Source organism: Rhipicephalus sanguineus, chromosome 4 (assembly GCF_013339695.2).
Source record: "Rhipicephalus sanguineus isolate Rsan-2018 chromosome 4, BIME_Rsan_1.4, whole genome shotgun sequence".
Lineage (NCBI taxonomy): Eukaryota > Metazoa > Arthropoda > Arachnida > Ixodida > Ixodidae > Rhipicephalus > Rhipicephalus sanguineus.
The window spans coordinates 100,770,275-100,793,495 of NC_051179.1; positions in this window are offsets into that span (position 1 = coordinate 100,770,275).

Sequence of the window (23,221 nt, forward strand, 5' to 3'; positions counted from 1 at the left end):
ACTTCCGGTGCTACAGAGATTACATAGACAAGTCAAGACAAGAAGTAATTGGCAGATGACTTAGGAACTTCCATTCGGTACACGCACTCTTTACCATTGTTGTTTTTAAAGGATGCCGCGTTCGTGTATTCAGTGGCGACTGTCAGTTTCGGGATTTTAATTTGCATCGTGTCATCTGCCAAGAAAGTAGAACCCTTAGGTAGGAGCCACGTTAAGCCCACAAGCTAAGAAAGCGGCAACCACTAATAAAAACAGCGGCTACTTTCCGGCGAATCTTTGTTTCATCGCGCTAGGCTTGAAACAGGGAAGCTGATAATTCTGAAGTCTAGCAAAAGAACCAATAACCTAGAAACAACCTAACAACTAGCTGAAGTCCAGGAACAAGCTAGAATCAACCTAGAAAACAACAAACCTAAAGCCTAGCAGCTACTTAGAAGCAACTTAGCATCACCTAGCCAAAAGCCTAGCAACTACCTAGAAACAACCCACTATCACCTAGCTAAAGCGATTTCAGTAGAGGGCTTGTATACGGGTTCTCTCACAGATTACTGCGCGCTGTGACGACATGCAGCACGAAAACCGCTTCGCTCCCAGGAGCGGCCATATTCGCTTAAACCAGAGTATTTAGGCTTACACGAGATTGGATCCGAAACAGTTAGCTGGCAGCCTTACTTCATATAACATTCCAATTTGTTGCTATCACATTTATTGCTTTGCCATTGCGGCAAAACTGTGACCTTTTCTTTTTCTTATTTGGCTCCACTATCTAAGACAGATGGTATAATTCCTATAGTTGTTTCGTCTCGTAATAAATGGTAATGACCCCATTGATAGGTATTACTTTTCAAGATACTTGACTGGAAAAAGAATCGCCACCCAATAAAGAGGTACGGATGAGTAGAGAAGCTGTCCAGCTCTCCAGCGTCATATACTCGACCGCATCCGATGAAGGCACCATGTATGTACCTTCGCGATGCACATGCCACACGTATGGTGTACCTAGGAGCCACGACTTTGAAGTTACAATATGTTATCTTGTTTCTTATTGCATTACAATGATGATTGTGCGTTTCGGGCAACTTTAACGATGGTACTTGCGGATGCTCAGCCTTTAACTAGTTGAGACGCTTATCTCTTAAGCACGAGCAATATTTCACAGCGAACCGAACACCTTCGTGGTCGTGTGACACTGGGTAAAAGTTCACACTAACGTGACTTGTACTACAAACTTAACGACCCAGAGTGTGTGCCCGTATTGGCGGTTCAGATGTTCCTGAATTAAATTCTGAAAGAGACATGTATTCTCATACAATGCCGCCCTTCACGCTAATTTCGTGATCCATTCAGAACCAGTGAATCTGAGTATGATAGCCTGATGGTAGTTCGGTTTAGGAGAGGCTAAAACTGCTTGTATTGAGAGTTTGAGAGCACATCGTAGGCTCGGGTTTATTCAGTAGAAATACGGGCCTGCCGAGTGCGAGCAAAAAAGCGCTTGAGTGTTGCGGCCCTTGATCGGTACAGAGGGATGACGAGAATGACCGGAAAAACAACTTGAATAAAATAAGACTCCTTGATTACTGTGGGCAGAGCCCCTCGCCCAGGGCCCCACCGGATACTGCGGCTCGCCGGGCATGGTGAAGGGTTACCAAGGTGCTTCCCAAGTCCGGCTTTGGAGAGTCACGTCTGCAACGAAGACGAGGAGCGTTGACGCTTAACCATTCTAAATACGAGGAGAGCAGGTCCTGTGAGAAGCCGGGAGAACTTTCTCAGCATTCCAAAAGAACGCAGGTCTGTCGGGGTGACGGTGACGGGCACTCCACTCTTGAGCGAGAGCCATGTACGATCGCCAGAAGCTTGCCACTGACCCCTTGGCTTCTGACTCGTCATAAATAGAACGACAAATAGAACGACTGCATATACGTGTTGGGAACTTGTGTTGGGAACTTGCGCTGCAATCTGACGCAAGAATAATGCCACAATGTATATACCGAGTAACGTAGCGTATAGCAGAGATCTTTATTCCGGTGTGATTTATGGTTTTGTTAAGAAAAGGAAGCATCATCCTAGAAAGCGCTGCCGCTCCACGCTGCTCACTTTGAATAAACCCGTTCCTCGGTGTGTGTTTTTTCTCGTGTAAATTGGAATCTGCACGTTGTTGCTCGCGTCGTTTTGATTCCCGTAACGTTTACCTCAGGCTGTACTGTGATTGTTATTCGCAGTTACGACGAAGGCCCCGTCAGGAGCAGGTCGATGACTACATCGACTCCGAGAACTTGGCTGACTTCGCGGGCTTACGTGCAACCTACAGGGCGTATGCTTCGTTGCCCAATCATCAGCGGAGTCTGACGTTGATGGGCCTCAACATAACTGCGGAGCGCCTCTTTTTCGTTGGACACTGCATCAAGACGTGTGCGCAATATAGAGACACAACGGCTCAATACGCGCCGTACCGCTCCAGATGTATCGTGCCATTAATGAATATGCCGGAGTTCTCACGTGCGTTTGGATGCACCGCAGCACAGCCTATGAACCCGATAGATAAGTGCACTTTCTGGGAATAAAGTGATCCTCAACGATGTCATGTCATGCGAAGCAGCCTGCGGGTAGCAGTGCCGCATTTTGTTTTTCTTGGAGCGAAACTTTACGACGTATAGGTCGATGTCTCTGTCTACGTTGACAGACTGTGCGCATATCGTGGGCTTACCTGGCACATTAACTACACTAGCGCCTAAAGGATAGCTTAACGTCCGACGTAATATCGGCGCTCACGTTAGAGCACAGGCGTCAGTTTTATCGAAGCGAAGTACACGCTACGTTGCGAAGTAGCGAAGTAGTGCTCATTCTTTTGGTGCGATGTGTGGTGCTTACCTGCTTCTTCCTTAATACATAAACAGGAGCGTAAAACTATTCCGCCTGTCTGCAAGAAGAACAGCCGCACTGGCTGCCCCTGAGTTTTATGCTTCACAAAGAAAAAAAAGGTTGGTATTGCGGTTTTCTTGCGAACATTTCGAAAAGAAACTAAGTACCAAACACCACAAGCAAAGCTAAGGCGATCCGCTGGCGCAAGTGAGATGACCTACCGCTTTTCACGAAAAGATGCGGCCACGACGCTCCTTCATTCATAATTATTTCGTCACTTGTCAATGGTAGTTCCGGTCTGACTAAAAGGGAAAGCGCGATCAGTTTCAATTTCACCCTTTAAATTTGATTATGAATATCTCGAATTACGTACAACGCTCGCGATTTGTAAAGAATGGGTATGCCATAAATTCGCACGCTCTACAACTTTCCTATATAAACGTCTGGCCTCATGTCAGTAAAGGAAATGCTAATTAACGAGTTTTTGTTAATTGGTCACGGTAATGTCTTCTTAGCTGCGGTAGAGAATTTCCGCCTCGACATAGAGTACCTGTGCGAAAACGACTGAAGTGTGACTGCCAATAAATTTTTCTTCAATAAATGCATACTTTATTTTAAAAAAAAAACACTCCGTATAAGTAGTGACGTAGGTACAAGGGAAAATCATTTATACTTGCTGAACATTTACGAAATCGCTGTATTTCTTACTTCCCGCGTGTAGCAATTTTTGCGTTATTGCTGCGTTGTGAATGGACAATCTGGGCTTTCCATTCCAGCGGCTCTTTCGTACTGGCTAACACACTAGCATGCATTCCCTAACGTGCTTCAAAATCTTGATCGCGCACTGCATTGTTTTCGTTAACAAGGGAGGCATTTGTATTTGCACTGGACCTCGGGGCACCTAGGTATACCAGGAAGACAACGCGAAAACACACCGAGGCCTAGCATATATATGACGCTATCAGCGCAGTGTAAATACTTGAAATTACTTTGGCCAGTGTACCTGAATAGAGCGAAATAGCCACTGCTACTGCCCTCGTGACGAAACAACCCAAGTCATGTGGAACAACAGGCTCTCTCACTATACATGAAACTCGATCGGCATGTATGTAACGTAGCTACTCCCATCAGCTGGTTCCATTTCAGCTCTACAGTCCTCCCGGAATGAAACGCGACACTTAAGGGCTAACTAATACGCTCACTGTGAGCAACATCACACGAGCGCGTAGGAGGAAAGAGGTTGAGGAAGGAAAAGGCGCAACTTCTGCAACCCTAATTGGGAGCACGGCTCAGCACCTAGCGCGTAGCCGAGCGCTTTGCAAGGTTGTGCAGTGGCGCCGATCATGGCATATTTTCTAGTTATCGGGAGAGAATGCGGATGCTCGTACAAGCAGCCACCGTTGCTTGCTCGCACCCTCGAAGTTATCATTTTCGAAGCTGATATCGCCGCAGGGCAAAACAAAGGGTGGGGGTTAAAGCAAGTGGAGGCCATGCGCGCTCGCAGGGACAGCCAAACTCTCTCCTGATAACTTGAACATATGCCATGACCGGCGCCACTGTACAGCTTGCAGAGCGTTTGGCCACGCGCTCGCGCGATTTAGCTCATACATGAGCGCTATAGTACAGGTCTGGTCAAAAGTTCCCAGGCCGCACCACCCGGCCGACGAGCACCAGCTCTCCGCTATCGGGGCGCTGCCATCGTAATCATGCATTGGCGCACGCTGGCGTCGAGTCTGTGCGTGGAAGGGGGGTTTCATCCCTCTCCCTTTCTTGCCCTCCTTGATAAGAAAGCGGTGAATGAACAAGGTGCGTAATGTTCCCTCACTGTTGGCTCTTCGAATTTTACTACTGTGCAGCGTGTAGCGAGCCCGCAGTGTTCCGGAAACTGACGAATGATGCTTGCGGCCACAATTAGCTAGACACCGTATGCATTACCGTAGTTTTCGGCTTCCTGTAGAATAGTTTATGCTTGTGACACGTTGTATGAGCACGAAGATAGACGCACAAAAAGACACACGTATTACACAACACGAGCACGAACTAACAACTGCTTGTTTGATGAAAAAATGACAAAGCAAGAGAAGAACATTCAAGCTACGTCTCAAGTCTGTCCATGGCGCTGAGCCGTGCTCCCAATTAGGGTTGCAGAAGTTGCGCATTTTCCTTTCCTCAACCTCTCCTCCTCCTCCTCCTCAGTCTGTCCACGTCTTATATCTAAAGTTCCTTGTAAAAATAACACTTCATCATCAGTCAAATTATCAATGGCGTACTAACACACAAATCACTGCCAATGTTGCGCGTCGTGAAGGCTTCGATGATCTCCCTTTCTCTTGTATGTGTATTTTGCGATACAACTACGATGCTTTCTAGATCTGGTTGACACTGACAGCTGCTGCAATGGGTAGCTACCTTGCCAGGGTGACAAATGTGTTTATTGTAATAATTATGCTCGCGTAAACGTGTGTTAATGCACCTACCATTTTGTACAAACTACCGTTTACCTCATGATAATGGAACACAACATAGTACATATTTTGACAAGGTACGAACTTGTGTGCATGCGTACAGTCTGATTACAGCCGTTAACTTGGTGACAGAGCGACATTTGTTTGTAGGCGCCGTGAAGGTCATGGGGATGCCGTACCTACTTGCAATCTTTTTCGGTCCATGCGAAACACCGTGGGCGTAGGCCAAGACAATAGGTCTCTCCCTCGACGTTTTATCGTCCAACGTCCATTTTGCAGCTCTTACCGAGACCTTTTTAAGAGCGTCTCAGCCAGCGAGGTGATCAAGGCGTCATGGTAAGCACTCTCCCCGAGTCTATCTACTTGCTTCATCACACTTCGCGTTGCCACGTGCTCACACAATTTTTTCAGCTATTCAACATGCACGCAGACGCAACACTTCTCACAAACTTGGAATGTCCCAAGCTATAGCTCAACAAACTTTTCTCTTCACTTACAGCGTATTCCGAGCACGTGTGTCCCTCACCTACCAAAACCATGTTATTTAAAAATTTGTGCCAGAACTCGTAGGCCTTCGTGAGGAAATGCCAGCAGCACCAAAAGAAAGCAGAAGCAACTGAGCCAAGAAAAAAGAGGCAGGAACAGCTAGGATCCTGTTCCTGTTCTGAACAGGTAGGAGACCTGTTCCTGTCTCCTTTTTCTTGGCTCAGTTTCTTCTGCTTTCTTTTGGTGCTGCTGGCATTTCCTGACGAAGAACTATGCACCAACTTGCCCAACAAGCCACCCTAATGAACTCGTAGGCAATTCGTAGGCAAAATCTAAACCGCGAAATGTTATCCTAAACTTTGCAACGACATCTTCTGCGTTTCGATTTCCGCTCTTTGACATAGGGAAGCATAGTAAAAAAACATGAACTTAAAAACATGCCACAGCATCGTACCCTTGATTGCGGGACTGCAGATCCCGGTCTCCTTTCGCCATGTAAAGATTCGACAGGACCGGCGCCCGGCACGACCGAATACAGATTCCGTCCCTCTGAACGAAGATGGATCCGTGAAATTCCATGCACAGCGACTGGAGGTACATGCGTAGGAAGTCCAGGAACCCGCTTACACTTGTCCCACACTCATTCTGAAACCGAGCAGGACCGTCAACGTTAATGCAATCCTGCACCATCACAATGTCATCAGTTTGTATAATGTGGTACCACATATCCTTGACGTTTATGGATATGCACGTAACCGGCTGAGGCGCCGCCTTTTCAGACGGCGCGTCATAAGTATCAACTATGCAGTACCAACTAGCCCCTACTTTGGCCATTCTTCCTGGAGAACAACACCGCGCGTTTAACTTTCCATTGGCACTGCGGTGTCTCTCTCAGCCGTCTGTGCGGGCCAATTCGAGGCATACGGACATAGTCGAATCCCAAAATGTATTCAGAGGAGCTTGTGCTGTGGCTGCGTGGAACATCTTAGTGGATAAGCAGCGCTGCACCGTAATAAAATTAGTGGTAGTAAAGTAGTGGGTCGTCCTGTTCGGCTCTTTTCTGAAAAACCTGCGCACATCCTGAGAATGCGGGTTCCGCCTTGACTGTCACCATTGCGCTGCTCTGAGTACCGTCCAATAAACATCTTTAAAATTCAATTTAGCAATCTTCATTTCTGAAGTAATACCATATAGTTTGTAATTATAATGTCCCACATTCTGCATCAGAGTGACCACACGATTGATTACCCCACTACCTGACAGACCTGCCGCACACGGGCGTCAGCTGGGCCGCAGCATTCTTTCAGTATCATTCAACTACGTCATGGTGATGCGACTTTGTATGTAGTGCTTGAATGACACCAATTATAGTACCTGTGGAAGGCAACACACACCGGTCACTTTAGGGGAGCGCTCCTAATTTAGCGTGATCCCTTAGTTTTGTAGGTTTTAGCCTCCCTTTCTAGACAGTAATACGCAAACCGCTATTTAGATTACATTTCTGGAGCTCAGAGCTTCGAACTTATTGTTATAAGCCGTAATAATTTCACAGGTCGTTGTTAGCATGCAGAGACCAAAGCCAGTATTATTTGTCATTGGGTATGCCAAATGAACTAATCGTAACCCAATCGTAACCCATAACTAGTCCTAACACATAGTTCTTAAGAGATGCCAGCAGCTGTAGTAAACAGCAGAATGTGTTATAAATTATCGAATCTGTCTTGGTCAATTTTCCTGCACTGTCTCTACGCGTCTTTCCTGCAATGCTACACGTCTACACCTCTGGCAAGAAAGCGAGCATGTAAAGGCTGATGGGCATGCTAAAATAATATCGTTCGCAGGAACGGGACATCTGTTTGAACAATAAAGCGAAAAAGACGATGTCACGCTGATTTCGACCAGCTTGTTCGGGCAGCCGTCGTAAGTACGCAACATAAGAGCAGCTTGGAAATAGTCACACCTTAAATTTGGAATTTTTAACAGTGTGTGTTTTGATATTAAAGACGTGCACAATAGTATATACTTCGATATTTCTACTTTTTGACACTACGAGTTAACCATGTAAGGCTATGGCCACTTTTTAGATGCGAAGCAGTTTATGGTCGAGCCTGTTCCCTCCCTGCGCCGTCTACACCCCAACTGCGCATGCGCAACAGGAGTCCCAAGCTTCCGGAGGAGACCGCTAGGGGTGCCACGGTAGCTCCGCTAAAGGAAAATGACCCACGCGCTCCGCTCATTCTCCTCGCGGCAACGCCACCGTCAACACCACAATGAGCGCCCCCGGCAGCAATACTGCTGCTGCTGCTGCTGCGGAGAAGAGGGCTCGAGCCACTGCCGCGAAACGGCAGCGGCGGCAAGCCGACCCCAAACTTCTAGCGAGAGAAAGCGGAAGCGTGCCGTAAACGCCACCTGTAAGAATCCACGGAAGCAACGAGGGCTCGCGCAGCCGAATCGCAACATCAACGCCGGCAAGCAAGCATCGAAGCGGCGAGGCAACGCGATGCCGAAGCGAAACGTAAACGCCGAGCAGTGGATCCCGAAGCGGCGCGGCAACGCGAGTCGGTGGTGAAGGCAGCGAAATGCTTGAAGCAGCTGCTGCAACCCGGCACGGATGGCGTGGACACGCAGTTCAAGCGCTGCTTCGCATACTACTCAGGGTTCTCTTTACGGGGAGATGTGTGAATTGTTTTGCTCATTTTCTCAGCAATTATCCCGATTTAAACTCTGACTTGCGAATTTATTATGTGGAAAATGCTGCCGTTAACTCCGTTTGGTGCTTTTTTTTTCGGCGCGACAAATGTTTTTGATATGGTCTGCGTGTTTCTCCCCTGTATTGAACAATTGCGCATTTATTTCTTCAATAACGTTTCCTATTCCGTACTCTCTCCTTCATAGTGGGTGCGCGGCAATAGAAAGCAGGAATCGACATCATCATCTTCAGCATGACCAATTTTGCGAAGGTGGGTGAGCTACTCATCCTACGTCTCAATGATTCGCATGAATAAACTTTATTTAAAATTGGTACAATAGTTTCTATTGCGCAAGGCGGACGGAAGAGATAATTAACCCCTGTCCCGTACCGCGCTCAATTCAAAATTTTTCCTCTTAGGAGAACTGCCTGAGCCAGTCTAAAAAAAGTTTATTCATTCAATGCATTATCCGCCGGTTTCATGGCAAATCCTTCCCAGGGGGTATGACCCAAGAATAAAGGAAGAAAGAAGCAAGGAAACTTCACTGGAGAATCCCCCTGAGTGGGTAGGCGCCAATCATCCCAGGAGCATCACCATCATCATCATCGAGCCTAACGCACGCCCCGCTGCACGCGCTCTTCACCAGTGTTCCGGAGCTCGCCCGTTGCCACTCAGCCAAAGCACGGTGATTATATTTTCGTTGATATTCCGCTTGAGTGTTATTAAGCTAACTAATTGAGGTAGGATGTAAGAGTCCCCGCCCCGCATAGCTAATTTTTGTTCCTGCTACCTGAGTTTATTATGAGCGCACACTGAGTAGATCACACGCACATTGCAGTTCAAAATGCATTACCTCTAGACGTAGAACGGGTGCCCGCTGCACCTTTAGATAGATCCAACGTGTTGATACCCGTTCGGCTCCTTCTTGGTCGACATGAACAGCCCCATTTTTCGAAATTATTAGTACGTTGTTATTTACATGGATAGACAATGGTAATCTTGGTGACCCTTTGTAAAGCCCATCACATCAATTATTTCCCAATAACGAATTGCAGCTGCAGCGAACACTGCGAAATAGAAATTTTTGAGTGTGCTTAGCTGATTTTTTTGCCTTGTCTTTGGGCGTGTAATATGTCACTGTTATGTCTCGTTCTTACTTTCGCCTACATCTATATATTGAGCTCTATGATCTCTGTTCAGATAGTGACATTGCAGCACGTCTGTGGTTTTCGACTTCTGTGCACGTTTCGTCTTTACAGGAAAACTTTCACTCGTGTCTTCGTGTTAATAAAAGAAAGTCCTGTTCTTGCTTTCAACAACACCAAAGTCGCCACTGTACAGTTAGACTACACTGAAACTGAGACTGACATCCAGGTACTCCAAACAAACGCACAAGCACCGGTGGCGCGACCTTTAAAGAACAACTTTTCATTGACAACGAGACGTTCATACGATTCGGCTAATCTCCAACACGTGATTCGCCATGTGGAAGATGCCGTAAGAAATCACTTCGTGCGCGTAAGCAATTTACTGTTTTTGATATAGCTTGCTTCTTCTTACAGGTGTAGTGGTAGATGCCTACAAAAAGTGCATCAAGAGAGAGGCTGGTAACTTCGGTGATGCCTTTACAGACATCTTTTACAGTATTCTTAGTTAACATTATCAGTATGTTGAAAAACCATGATTATTTCTGAGACTGGATCACGTGGATGTCACAAATGGCCTCATAATTGCACTCGAACTCCACGCCATGTTGTGTCCCAGTGAAAAATATGCATGATCTGATCGATGACGTGCGCAGGGTTCTCGATTAGGGGGCCAGAAGTTTCCCGCAACACCATCCTCCCCCATTGTTCGAATCCAAAAGCTAACAACTTACGCAGTTTATCCAAACGTGAAAATCAAATGACGGCATGCTTCTCGCAACAGCCTGCGAGAAGCAGGCCACATTAATGACATCTGTGGGCATCATGGCTATCGCCGCACAGATGAAGATTTTATGGACCCAAGGCTTCGACTTACGAAGCGGCCATAGAGTGTAATGTTACCTATACATCAAAGTTAAATTGAGGTATCAAAACGTGAAACTTCGGTTCCTTATTGGCGCCATATTTGTTAGTACTCTCACTTATCCAATTACTTGCTCTCAGGTCCTTTAATTGCGCCCTCCAGCGTACTTTACTCATTACTTTACTAATACTCGACAAAGCCCTACTACTGGTAATAAAAGCTCAAAGGGTGTCTCATTAATTTGCCTAAGGCGCCTGAAAGGCGAAATCCTTGCGCTGTGGCTATTTTTCAGGGCATTTCGTATCGACTCTAACATTGACAAATTAACTAGCAATAATTAACCGTCAGTAATGTAACTTTAATGACCAAATTGGCACTAATTAAATCTGTGCTTACTTCATTTCATTTGATTATCATCATATATTAGGTTTCATTCATTAATTTTTTTCTACGATAACCTTCGCTGTTAACTTTAGAGTGACATTCCAATCACATGAATTTCACATCCATAGGTGACGTTCTCGAGGCCTGCTCTTAGGATATATTCACATGCAAGCCAGCAGAAAACTACTGCAACCCAAAGCGTGAATCACATATACATCATTCCGACAAAAAAAAACAGAAAAGACGGTGCATGCCGTTTCCTATAGATGTCTGAGTGTGCATGTGATTAGTTCCGCTACTTCAATAAAACACTGAAAAACTGTGTAGCAAGGTTCCGCCTAGGTGTGTATGCGTACGTGTGAGTCGTTCTTTGCAGCTGCTCGTATCACTAAGGTGTGTATTTTCGATGTCATTCACAAACTTCCAATTAGCTATTCTCCCTTAAAATACTCATGACACAGGATCTAAGCATGCGCATGGAGGACAAGCGGGAACTCCTTGCGGACGACATTTACGAAGATCAGCAATGTCGAAGAGATAACAGGTGGAGCAAGATATCCTTCTGCCTCCTCGCTCTTCTCCCTGGAGTCCTGTGCAGCTTGTGCGTGATTGTATTTGCGCTTTCTAGACAGCCCGAGGAACGTACTACCGACTCGGTGAGTACCATGTCGACACTGAATATAGCTTTTAGATTGTTTATTGAGCGGCACCATGTAGTTGTGCCGTTTCGTGATATTTAGTCGCGCACTATGTTACAAATTTCACATGTTCCTTCATTTATACTTGCCAACTTTATTTGTACAACTAATATGAACGCTTATACTACTTTACGCACAGCCTGTAAATATTTAGCAAACTTCTTGTGTACATGGTGAATTTCTGGTGAAAGGAGCAGTACCCGCAATATGACGTTTAGAGAGCTAAGATTGTTTCTTATTGGGTCATTCCAAGTGAAACGTCCTAGCCCAAAATTTGACCACCAGTGATTCTATTGAAAAAAAAATTGAGTTAGAAGGTAAATGTGTGAGAGCGTTTTTGGTAAAGTACCTTCGTTCAAAAAAAAAATTACCTGGTCACGTGACCGCCCTCTCAACGTTCCGGCGAGAAGGCAAAGGGGTGGGAATAAATTAAGCGTATTCTACCTTGAACTCGGTGCAATGGCGCATTGTGTTTTAAAGAATTATATTGTCATCGTTCGTTCATTTGACGTCACAAGCAAAACCATATATTAATTTTCCGGCTTAAAGAGGCTTAGCAAAGAAACAAGAAAACATGCAAATTAAGACAATTGTCGTAAAACCGGCGGCTATGTTTCAGCCGCAAATATTTTATGGCTCTTTTACCTGTCAACGTAGTATCTGGCAAAAATACTGTTAAATTATGCAAAGAAACATTTATTGAGAAAAAGGCTTGCGAAGTTGACAAAAATTACACCATCTCCCGCTAAAGGGGACCATGAGGCGATGCGAAGCCGGAGCACTTGCACGATCGCGTTCCGTTGGCGTTCGTTGGGCATGCTACCGACCTCGCGTCGTGGAACGCGGAGAGGGATGCTACGCGCGTCGTATCTTCCATCTAGCCTGGCCGTTAATTCTCACAGGGCGAGCGGGGAACGCGGTCGACAGGCGGGCGAGAGGAGGGCAGCGTGGGAGAGGAGAGAGAAGCGGAGGGGACGCGGATGCGCTCTAGCTCATCGCGGCGTTGCGCAGGAGAGAATTTCGGCATGTCTAGCCCGCGTTTCAGAGGAAGAGTGGAAAGAGGGAGGGGAGAGGGAAAGAGGAGAGGGGGAGGGGAGAGGGAAAGTGGAGAGGGAAAGTGGAGAGGGTATGCGCATGCGCAGTAAGGGTGGTCACGCCGCACACCACCACCACCGGATTGAGCTCCGCCTTAAGATACTTCGCATCTAAAAAATGACTTTTTGGGGAGATTCACTCGTAAAGTAGGCATTGCATGAAGCCCTCGCGATAAAAATATAGGAGAGGATTCGTTGTATGCTCCAACGCCTTCTCTTGTGATGTGGAAATTTTTATTCCTGTAAAATGTGTTTAAAGTGAACAAATAATGTTTGATGTCCAAACCAATGTCACTGGTAGGCGCTACCGATGTCTGTCTTTACTGCTAAACGCGTGCATTTTCTCGGCGGTTTTCGGGGTTTGCATGAGGACTCCGTTAGTTTTAAGCAAACTCTGGCTGAATGATTTCGCATCAGTGTACATATATCGGAACTAGCTTAATTTTGTCCCTTCATAACTGGCTTTCTTGGCACTAGGGGAAGTCCCGCAGACGAGCACAGCATGGGCATAAGCGTTTTGCAGTGCTATTTATTGGCTGACTCTGCTTCATTTTATACCGCACGGATGCGTGAATCACATGATTCCTTGCTTTCTGGTGTTTCACACTAGCACAAGGACGGCTTTGCATGATTTACCATCAGATGCAAAAGGTAATTATCGCTACAAAATGTAAATTTTTGTCGTTCAGGCCTTTTGCTTTCCAATGTGCCGTCCTCTGTTCGAATTTTCGACACCTTAATCGTTAATATAAAAGTAGGCTACCTTGTCATTCACACTGGCTTTGTCACTGGAAGTTCATGAGTGTTGGAGAATGATGGAATGCCAACATGAAGTGCTGAAAGAGTAATAATAGTATCTGGGGTTTTACGTGCCAAAACCAAGACATGATTATGAGGCACGCCATAGTGGAGGGCTCCGGAAATTTCAGCCATCTGGTTCAACCATCTGGTGTTCTTCAACATGCACTGACATGGCACAACACACGTCCTCTAGCATTTTGCCTCAATCAAAACGCGACCGCCGCGGCCGGGATTGAACCCGCGGCCTTCGGGTCAGCAGCCGAGCACTGTAACCGCTACACCACCGTGGCGGACAATGTTGAAAGAGTAGGCAGTTTGAAATGGTACAGTAGTCGGGTCCCTTTGACAGAGATCACCATGGCGAATATCTGAGCAAGCTGGGTTCGCTTTTCTTAAATTGTGTATGTGGCACCCAAATCGCTGTAACAACATTTGCATCACTTTTGGTCCAGCCAAACAATTGATGTGGTGTCGGAATCTCACCAGCATTTGGCATCTGTAGACCTGCTTTTGCTGCCAGACGTTTCAGTGGGCCGCAAACATTGTCGCATATGATTTTGCCATGCGAAGTGGCAAAGACGTTCCACTGCAGATGGATTGTGGTCCTGCTCGTGGTAGCAAAGGTTCAAAAAGTTATTTCTGTTTTAAGTGTTTAGCTTTTAAGGGACCCAGTTTGTCGTCCATCTGCTGTCTGATGCCTGGTGGTCCCGAAGTGCTAAATACTGGCCTAAAACAAGACTGACAATGCTCAAAACCAATTCAAGTAAGCTAACAAGGTCTAAAATAATATGAACTACAGAACTAACCAAGAATCAATTGCAATAATTTACCTAAAATCACAGAAACGCTCCTGTTTGCCAACGCCTACCATTGACATTGGTTGTGGACATCAAAAATTAATTGTTCGCTTTAAACGAAATTTACAGGAATATAAATTTCCACATCACAAGAGAACACGTTGGAGCATATAATGAACCCTCTCATATTTTTATCGCGAAGGCCTCAATGTCTAATTTACGGGGGATTCTCCCCAAAAAGACATATTTTGCCAACTTTGCAAGAATTTTTCTCAATAAACGCTTGTTTACAACGGTTGAATTTTTTTTAGAAAATACTACGTTGACTGGTAAAATAGCTAAAAATTATATGCTGCTGGAACATTGCCGCTGGTTTTACAAAAATTGTCTGAAGTTGCACGCTTTCTTGCTTCTTTGCTAAGCCTTTTTAAGCCAGAATATATTAATATATGGTTTTCCTTGTGATGTCACGTGAAAGAACAATGACAATAGAATGCTTTAAAACACAATGTGCCACTGCACCCAGTTTCAAGGGCGAATGCGCATAATATAGTCCCACCCATTTTTTTCTTCTCGCGGGATTATTCAAAGGGCCGTCACGTGACCACATAATTTTTCTGAACAAAAATAATTTACTAAAATCACTCACACGCAGCTACCTTCCAGCTGAACTATTTTCAATAGAATCGCTGTTGGTCGAATTTTGGGCTGGGATGTTTCCCTTGGAATGACCCATTACATACTGCAGCACTGCTTTTAACCAAGACCGCACAATTTAGAGCATGACAGGTCGGGCGGTGACTCCAGCTATATTTATTGAAAGAACACATTTTGCACTTCATAAAAAATGCGGGCAATAATTGCATGCATAATCATATTGGAACATTAGATCATGGGGGGATTAGTTCAATACTATCAACTTTTGGTTAGTATTCTCAAATCACGGGCACGGGTCTATACAATGTCGTCCCGATGAGCGTGTCGCCACGAAGAAACTTCCGATAGTCCTCGAGCTAAACTGTCATTGCTTCTGCTTGGTATTTAGATGCCCGGAGCTCGTGGTTTACGGCTGCTGCAAGTGCTGCAGTAGGCAAATAAGTTCTAAACAATACCTACTAATTTTGTAATAATGGTTCATGCTTCTTGGCGTGCTGGTTAACGCACCCAGCTTGACCCACGTAAATTTTGCCACGTGATAAAGGGATCTCGTACACACCCAGTGGCACACAGAAGGTATGGTTTTGTGTGTTTCTTTCCCCTGCTGGAGGAAACAAGGAGTATTTTAGGGGCTCCTATTTCTCTGTTAGATACAACATTAGTGGGAACTAACAGATAATCAAGTCAAGGAAAATATAGGGAGTGTTATCTGTAGTACCGACCCTGCAGCCTTAAAACAACGCATCCGATGCTCTACCAGTTGATCTACGAAGACGGTCATCTTCCCGTCCAGTGTATTGGATGTATTTGTCCATTTAAACATGGCAGTGATAATCAGCACCGATAGTAACCGTGACGGCGAGTGTGGAACACTAATTTTCTCCCAGCTGGCTTCACGGAAGACGTGATATTTTTACGAGCTGGCAGCTGACCAATTATCCGTGGCATTCTACCTGAAAGCATGAAGTCTGCATGAACCAGACCCTTCTTATGTAGAAGCGAAAGAAAAGGCAATTGGGGAGGACACGTTATTTGAATGTTGCAGGTTCGGTTCCTGCGGGTGGCGAGTTATCTTTTCGTCCACCTTATTTTCTTCACATTTATGTCGCAATTACTACAAATAACATCCTTTATACGTTTCTTGGTTTGATTGTCTGTTCCCATTATTGTTTCCTCAGATCGGGGTTACCTGATTTCTACTGCACACCTTGTGACACATCTTGGCCAATTTATGTAGGGCAGACAAGACGATCGGTACACCGTACTTGTTGCCAATCATTTTAGATTGTGGGAGTCCCAAGTTTCGCATGGCTATGCTTTTGTCTCCTTTCTTCCTACGTTATTGTTGATGTGGGAACGTAAGCGCGGAAGAGTGAGTGCGTATGGCTTCCCCAACTCCAGCGTGCGCCACCTTTTGTTGAAGGCATGTCGGGTGTTTAGGGGAAGACATAAGGTGACATTTAGTGTCTCCACTTTGAAGTCAAAGTGCGGTTCCGCGTCACTCACGCAGTTAGTCCTTGCTGTCATTTAGTGTTGTATTATCGGGTATCAGCTAACCTGGTTCACTCATGCACCCCGCCGCCCTCAAACCTTTTAGCATCACGGCTGTCACCGTCCGCTGCATTGCACGCCGGGTGGTCCTTGATTTCTCTAGTTTCCTCGTTGTCCTTCAAGCTTCGGTCCCAGTAGTTACTACTGGACGATTACAATTGCTCTATAGCCATCATGGCTATTATTGCCCAGTTCACTGCTTTGAATACTTACTGAACTCAGATAGCAAAACACACTGAAGAAATTCTTTGTGCTTCCTTGCCTCTTCCTTGATCGTAACTTACTCTCTTTCCTTGCACATAAACAGTGTAGCGGTTGACAACTTGTAGACGTTTTGTAATGCATTGCGATATGTTCCATGTACGCATGATGATGCGATGCTTGCAGTACTGCACATACTTCAGCGGAGACGAATCCCCTTTCATAGTGCGCGAAAGCATATACGAGTGGACGTCTTGTACTCACAACATTTATGAATTACCTGAATTATCACGTAGAGCAGATCAGTGCAAACGTACCGCTTTAATGAGCCACATTGCTGTATAGTTTTTTATAGTCAAATTTCTTCCTTATCTTTATGAGAACGGAAATTTGGGCAAGTTGGTTTGCATTCATTTTAAAAACAGTGCAGCAAAACGAAGGAAGAGGAAGACTGTCTTCCTATTCCTTATCGTATTATAAATTACTTTAATGAATATTTGGTATAACACGGAAAGTAAGCTGATGAGCAAATCCTTGAAGTATTTCACGTTTTCCTTATTATGTATTATTAAAATACTGACAATTTATAAGTCTCACTGGCACTTAGAAGTCTGCACAATTTATGTTTAGAGTGTTTCCAAGTCAATAAATACAAAATCCCTCTATCCTTGATCATGTGCAATACTAAGTCGTAATTTCTGACTGCTTTTCCCTGTTAAATGCCTTTTAGAGCCTTTCTAACGTCATCCATAATTGCACATTAGTTTTCAGTGTTCTAATCGAAGACTGATTTCGCTAAAGTTGAATCATTTGTCTGTAAACTGTTCAGTTCTAAAATAAAAGTATCTGCCGCCTTCATTGTAACATAATTACACTAGCCAACAACAGTGCCCTGCTTGACTGTGTGAATCTTTTATTTCGTTTAAAGAGCTTATTCTTAGCTGATATGACGCTCCCGTTTTTTTTTATTGGTGCTTTTTTATGTTTCATTTTATATATTGATTGATTCATTTTCATCTGTTACCGTTTTGTTGAATTAAATTTTAGTAGTTTGACAAAGATTGCTAACTTCTTGCCGCGTTGCTTTCCCTGCAATTTCAATTGCTACTTCAGTAATCCGTCTTGTTACGGTTCGTTTCATTGCCTCTGCGATATAAGTTGAATTTTTCTAAGTTATTGTGTGTCCTCACGGTTAACCCTATATTGATCACTTTTACCCTGACAGTACAAGGTTGGCATCTTTAATTCTTTAAAGCCCCTTAAAAGGATACTCGACTATAGAAGCAATCTTGAATATGCTATTTGGTTTGAATGAATTATAAGCGATAGTGAGCGTGCCTACTTACCTGCGTCGCTGCCCATGCCCTCCTCTTTATTAAAGGGAGTTGCCAGGGAGAACTTTAGCTTGGTCAATACAAAAACTATATGGCTTAAATATTATCGCAAAGCTGTCTTGTTAAAACTGTGAGACGCCCAAGTATTGATGAGTCAATATAAAATAATAATTGATTGATATTGCATTTCGCCTCTATCTCTTAGTTCTATTCGAAGGTGGCGAGTAAGTACGAGGGTTTTTTTCTTGGTGCAGTGCGTGAGGCCTTGTACAAATATAGTGATCGTCCCTCCCTACGTACCGCCATTAATGTATGTCAAATATACATTTCAAGCGATAGTAATTATAGGATACTAACTTTAATAATTTTATGCCCTGTTTGGACTACAAGGCAGGCACATTGGCCGGGCTCCAGGTCCCGGCGTCTTCCGTGCCTGGAATAACGCACCCGCCATCAGCCGAGTGTGGAACTGTGGCTACACCGGCTCCTCTGGTTACCATACCCACAAGACCTTCGAAGCACCTGCGACCGACTGGTGGCTCCGGCGATGACATATGCACATCGAATATTTGCCGGTTCACAGCACAGTCGCTGCGGCCGAAACTCGACAAGGCGAAAGACCCGTGCGAAGACTTCTATGGCTACGTATGCGGAACCTTCAGAGGGCTAAGTCAATTGCAGCAAGTAAGTTGTGAGGGCCCTTTTTCTAAAGTTTTGCGCAGCGTGCCCTACGAACACAGCGCTAAATTGCAGGGTGATTCTTTTAGAAGTGACCTAATTCATTGGGCTGTAGCTTTGTTACAAAGTATCCGATTATAATGTGGTTTGCGGCAAAACATTCAGGAAAAACGAAAATTTAGTGGCCTTTCCCGTTTTTTGATGTTCAACGCAAAGAAAAAATACTAATTAAGAAACAACGAAAACCGAGAAATGCTATGCAAGGAGGGATAGCTTGCGCCTATAATACGCTAAAATGTCTCATTGGCAAGCGGCATGACAAACATGACCATTAAAGGTTCGTGAACGTTGTGAAGGTTTATAATCACTCAGCCTACATGATGTCGAAACGACCACCCGAAACGTAAACTGTTCTGAATTCAAGAGTATGCAGTTCCTCATTGTATAGGATTTCACGGAATATCGTGGGTTTCGTTATTTGTTATTTATCGTTGTATTTCGATATGCACGTCAAGAGACAGGGCGGGCAATTAATTTTTTCGTCCTTCCTGAATGTTTTGCCGCAAACCGCAATAAAATCTAATAATTTGTGACAAAACACAGCTCAGTGAAATAGGTCAGTTTTAAATAAATCACCCTGTAAAACTAAAAGCAATAACGAAAGTAAACTGGCCTTCTAATCCGCCTGCGCCTCCACGATAAGCTCCGTATTCGGTTACCTCAATTATATCGATAATTTCAGGAACTCAAAACGATAATCTCAACTGTTTTAACTGCTCGAGAAACACGGACAACAGAAGACGAGCTATTTAAAGCATTGTAGCCTCATACGCAATACATTACAGTAAACGATGGCGTGCCAATAAATTAACGAGCAGTCTGTCGGCACGCGCATGCCACCACGAAAATCCCTTTTCCACGAGTGTAGGCTGTAGCATTAAGAGCACCGGCTTTCTAAACATCCAAAGCTCAAGCCAGGACACATATCGCGTAGTCCAGCATTTCACTGCAGTAATGCGTGCTCCAACATTAGGTAAGCGCAGATCTGAAGGAGTTGGCGGAGCCAGCGCAATGAAGTGATCAGCCATCGCAGCTCACTCGGAGCATAGAACAGTCGCAGATTACTTGCAAGATAGGTCGCTCGTTTTGTCATTTAACACCTTGTTAGCGCGAAGCAACGGCTTCAGTACTTCACGCTAGGCTGTCGAGAGGATTACACAGAAGGATCATCTGCAATGCCTTCGCCGCCACTGTACTCTACACTGCCGCGTTCGACCACTCACTCCCCTGCCTGGATGCACTCACCGTCTCCCGAGCGCGGTCACGGTGCTTACTTTTCTAGTATTTCCTAGATTCAACAGGGTGTCGCGCGCGGGGCAACGATACGATGTTACTACACTAGGACATCGTGTGGGCCACCACGACGACGGCGAAGGATTATTAGGGGCGAAGCTCCTCAAGGCGGCACCCGTTCGTCCCTCGTAGTCGTAGTCGTAGTCCGTAACCAGTCTTACGCTTTGACCTCCAAGGTGGTGCCGGTGGGAGATTTTTCCTGTGCGTTGTTGAACAATAAAAAATTCGCAGCGGTAGCTAAAAGCCGACTTCTTCTGTCTCTCATTCCCATTAGCAGCCATTCTTTACCTCCAAGGTAGTGCCTGGTGAGATTTCTCCTGTGCGTTATTAATCAATAACAATTTTGTTCAAAACGCTGTTGATTGATGAAATAAACCAACGAAAGACGCCAGATGTTTTGTAAAAGCAAAACGGAAGAACGCCAGATGTTTCTAAAGCAAGAGGAAAAGACGCCAGCTGCTTAACGAAAGACGCCAGATGTTTTCTAAAGCAATGGTTTTCTAAACAATGAAAATTCACAGCGTACATGTAAAATTAAAGTGAGCTGCAAGTCGTCATAACTCATCGAACCTTTAGTATAAACGCGCCCTATCTCACGTCGGTGATGTACTGGGCAGAATTCACGGAAGATTCACGGTTTACCGATGAACCTCCGAAGCTTCGCCCACTCATCATCATTCACTCCGTGGAAATGCTGGGATTTCTTTTTTTTTCGCTTAAAGGGGCCCTGCACTCAAATTTCGCCCATCTAGTTTTACGCTGCAACGCATTTCTTGTATCGTCCTGAGATGAATGCCAAAAAAATTTTGGAGATAGGCGCTCGTAAACAAAAGTTACTGAACTTAGAAATTCAAAATAAAATGATACGACAGATATTTGCATGCCCTTTAGTATATCACTCACCCCGAGACGCGTCAGTCTGGTTCGTCTGGTTCCAATCACAACGCGGCTTACATTCGACTCTACCGGAAGGTTGCAGCACGTGGTGCCTTCTTCGCCGCAAGCGAGTGCCACACTTTTTGACAGATTCACTGTCGCACAGTTTAGCAGATGACCCTATCTTGAGAAATGAAAGGTCAAAGCGCGTCAGAAATGATGAGCTACTCCGAATGGACGGATTTCGAACATGAGCTTCCACCACGAAGCGACGCGCTATGCGTTGTTACGTACCAAGACACGCCACTGCAAAAGTGCTAGGGAAGCCACCGAGACCGATGCCACATGAAGTTATGACGTGCCGTTGTGACAGTTAAAAGGGCCATGCCAGAACCGGGAATGGAACGCTGTAGAATGAGGAACACGCGAACACTGAAGTTGACTGAACAGAACAAAGCTGGCAGGTGAAAACTATCATACAAGCAGTTGACAGTGCAGGGAAATTCCGTGTTTTGCCATAAGGAATGAATTATTTTTCCCCGATGCAGATATACAAAGCACGGTGCATTGATGAAGGCTACACTATACCGTTCCACAGTGCTACCTGTGTCACAGCACAGTTGTACAGAAATTGAAATTGATGAACTAACTGGTGCGCCTTTCGCAGCTGTTACAAGTATTATACACAATACAATTTCTAAATTCCTCACAATGATTACATAGCAAGCGTGCGCCAACATTTTTATTTTCAACCGATCAAAATGAACAACATAAGCTGAGCGATACCTCACTTCTGGTGGCAGAAACTGTTGGTGTACGACGCTGCAGTCGGCGCGGAAAGCCACTTCGGAAACAAATTAAAATATGAAGCGCTTTGTTGTCACAAATTTCACTGGATACATAGCAGTCATCAAGACCTCTAGCAAGCAAACGGCCGATAAAAATTTGGGGAGGGCCGAAGCATGTAGGGAAGGGTGTTTCAGCTTCACTAACGTGGTACCTGTGGAGGGGCGAAGCATCCAGTGTGCGCCGTTGTTCGCCACAGCAAAATCACTGCTTATGGGCGATGAGAGACAGAAGACAGATTAGACACAGAGACCCGCAGTCCGCTTTTTGTTAACGTGCATGCTGCGAATCTATATTGTTCAACTACGCACTAGACAAATCTCCCAGCGGCACTACACTGCAGGTCGAGATCCAGTGTCTATATATACGAGGTGGCCAGTGAACGGTTCTGCAACGCGAGCTGTCAGTTTCTTCAAGAAACTGCCTAGCAGATGCTGTGTATGTCGGCGTTGTCTCTCGCGGGCGAGGGCGCGTTCTGGTTCCTCGCGAGCTGGTAGTTCAGCGTTCATCGCAGAACGACCGTTTCCATAGTACACGCGCGCCGTTCGCTCTCTATCGCTGCACGGCGAGCGCTGAGGCGGTGGCGCCCTCTCTTGCGCTGAAGCAAATGGAACGGACACGAGGATACCCGCAAGCAAATGCCTCACAACGATGCACGCGGCGAAAGCAGACGACGATGCACCGCCGACAAGCCGAGACCTTAAGGTCCTTCGCCCCTGAAACGACATGCGTACTTTGGGGTGCAGGGCTCCTTTACCGTGTTCCTACTGTAGCGAAAACACGAATGCTGCGTGAACGACATGTCTCTGGATCGCTGCTCTTGCTCGTAGTCCGTGTTCCGTTATTACGGTCGGCCTTTGCACTCTTCTCAAATCCAGCAAATAAATTTCTTCACAAGAACGCGATGATTCGCCATTGCAGAATGATGTTGGGGCTTGCTGCGCATTTTCAGGGCAAACATGCAATCTGTGGAGGGCACAATGATACACAAAGCTCCTTAAATAACTTCATGCTGTGCTTATATCAGCTGGTTAACTGTAACTCAACATTTTATTTCTAAAATATCTGCTCATTAGGTATAATTTTAGTAATCTCAGTGCCATTCTTGCGTAACAAAGATACCCTGTTTAAAATGTAAATTTAGCCAGATGTTTAGGAACGGAGCAGTAGGAGACCTTGCTTGCCAGCGAGGAAGGCGGCCCGATTGGCATCCGTTAACCAGGCATTGCGGGCTGCTGAGGCCAGTGGAGCCCTGGACTAGGGTGCCCACCCACCTGCTTGTCAAACCCCTTTCACTTTTAATAAACGTTTTCCTGCAGTAGCAATTATATGGACAGTCTCGGCTGATTTTTGCCGTCGCCGCCACCATGCACCGCATATATATATATATATATATATATATATATATATATATATATATATATATATATATATATATATA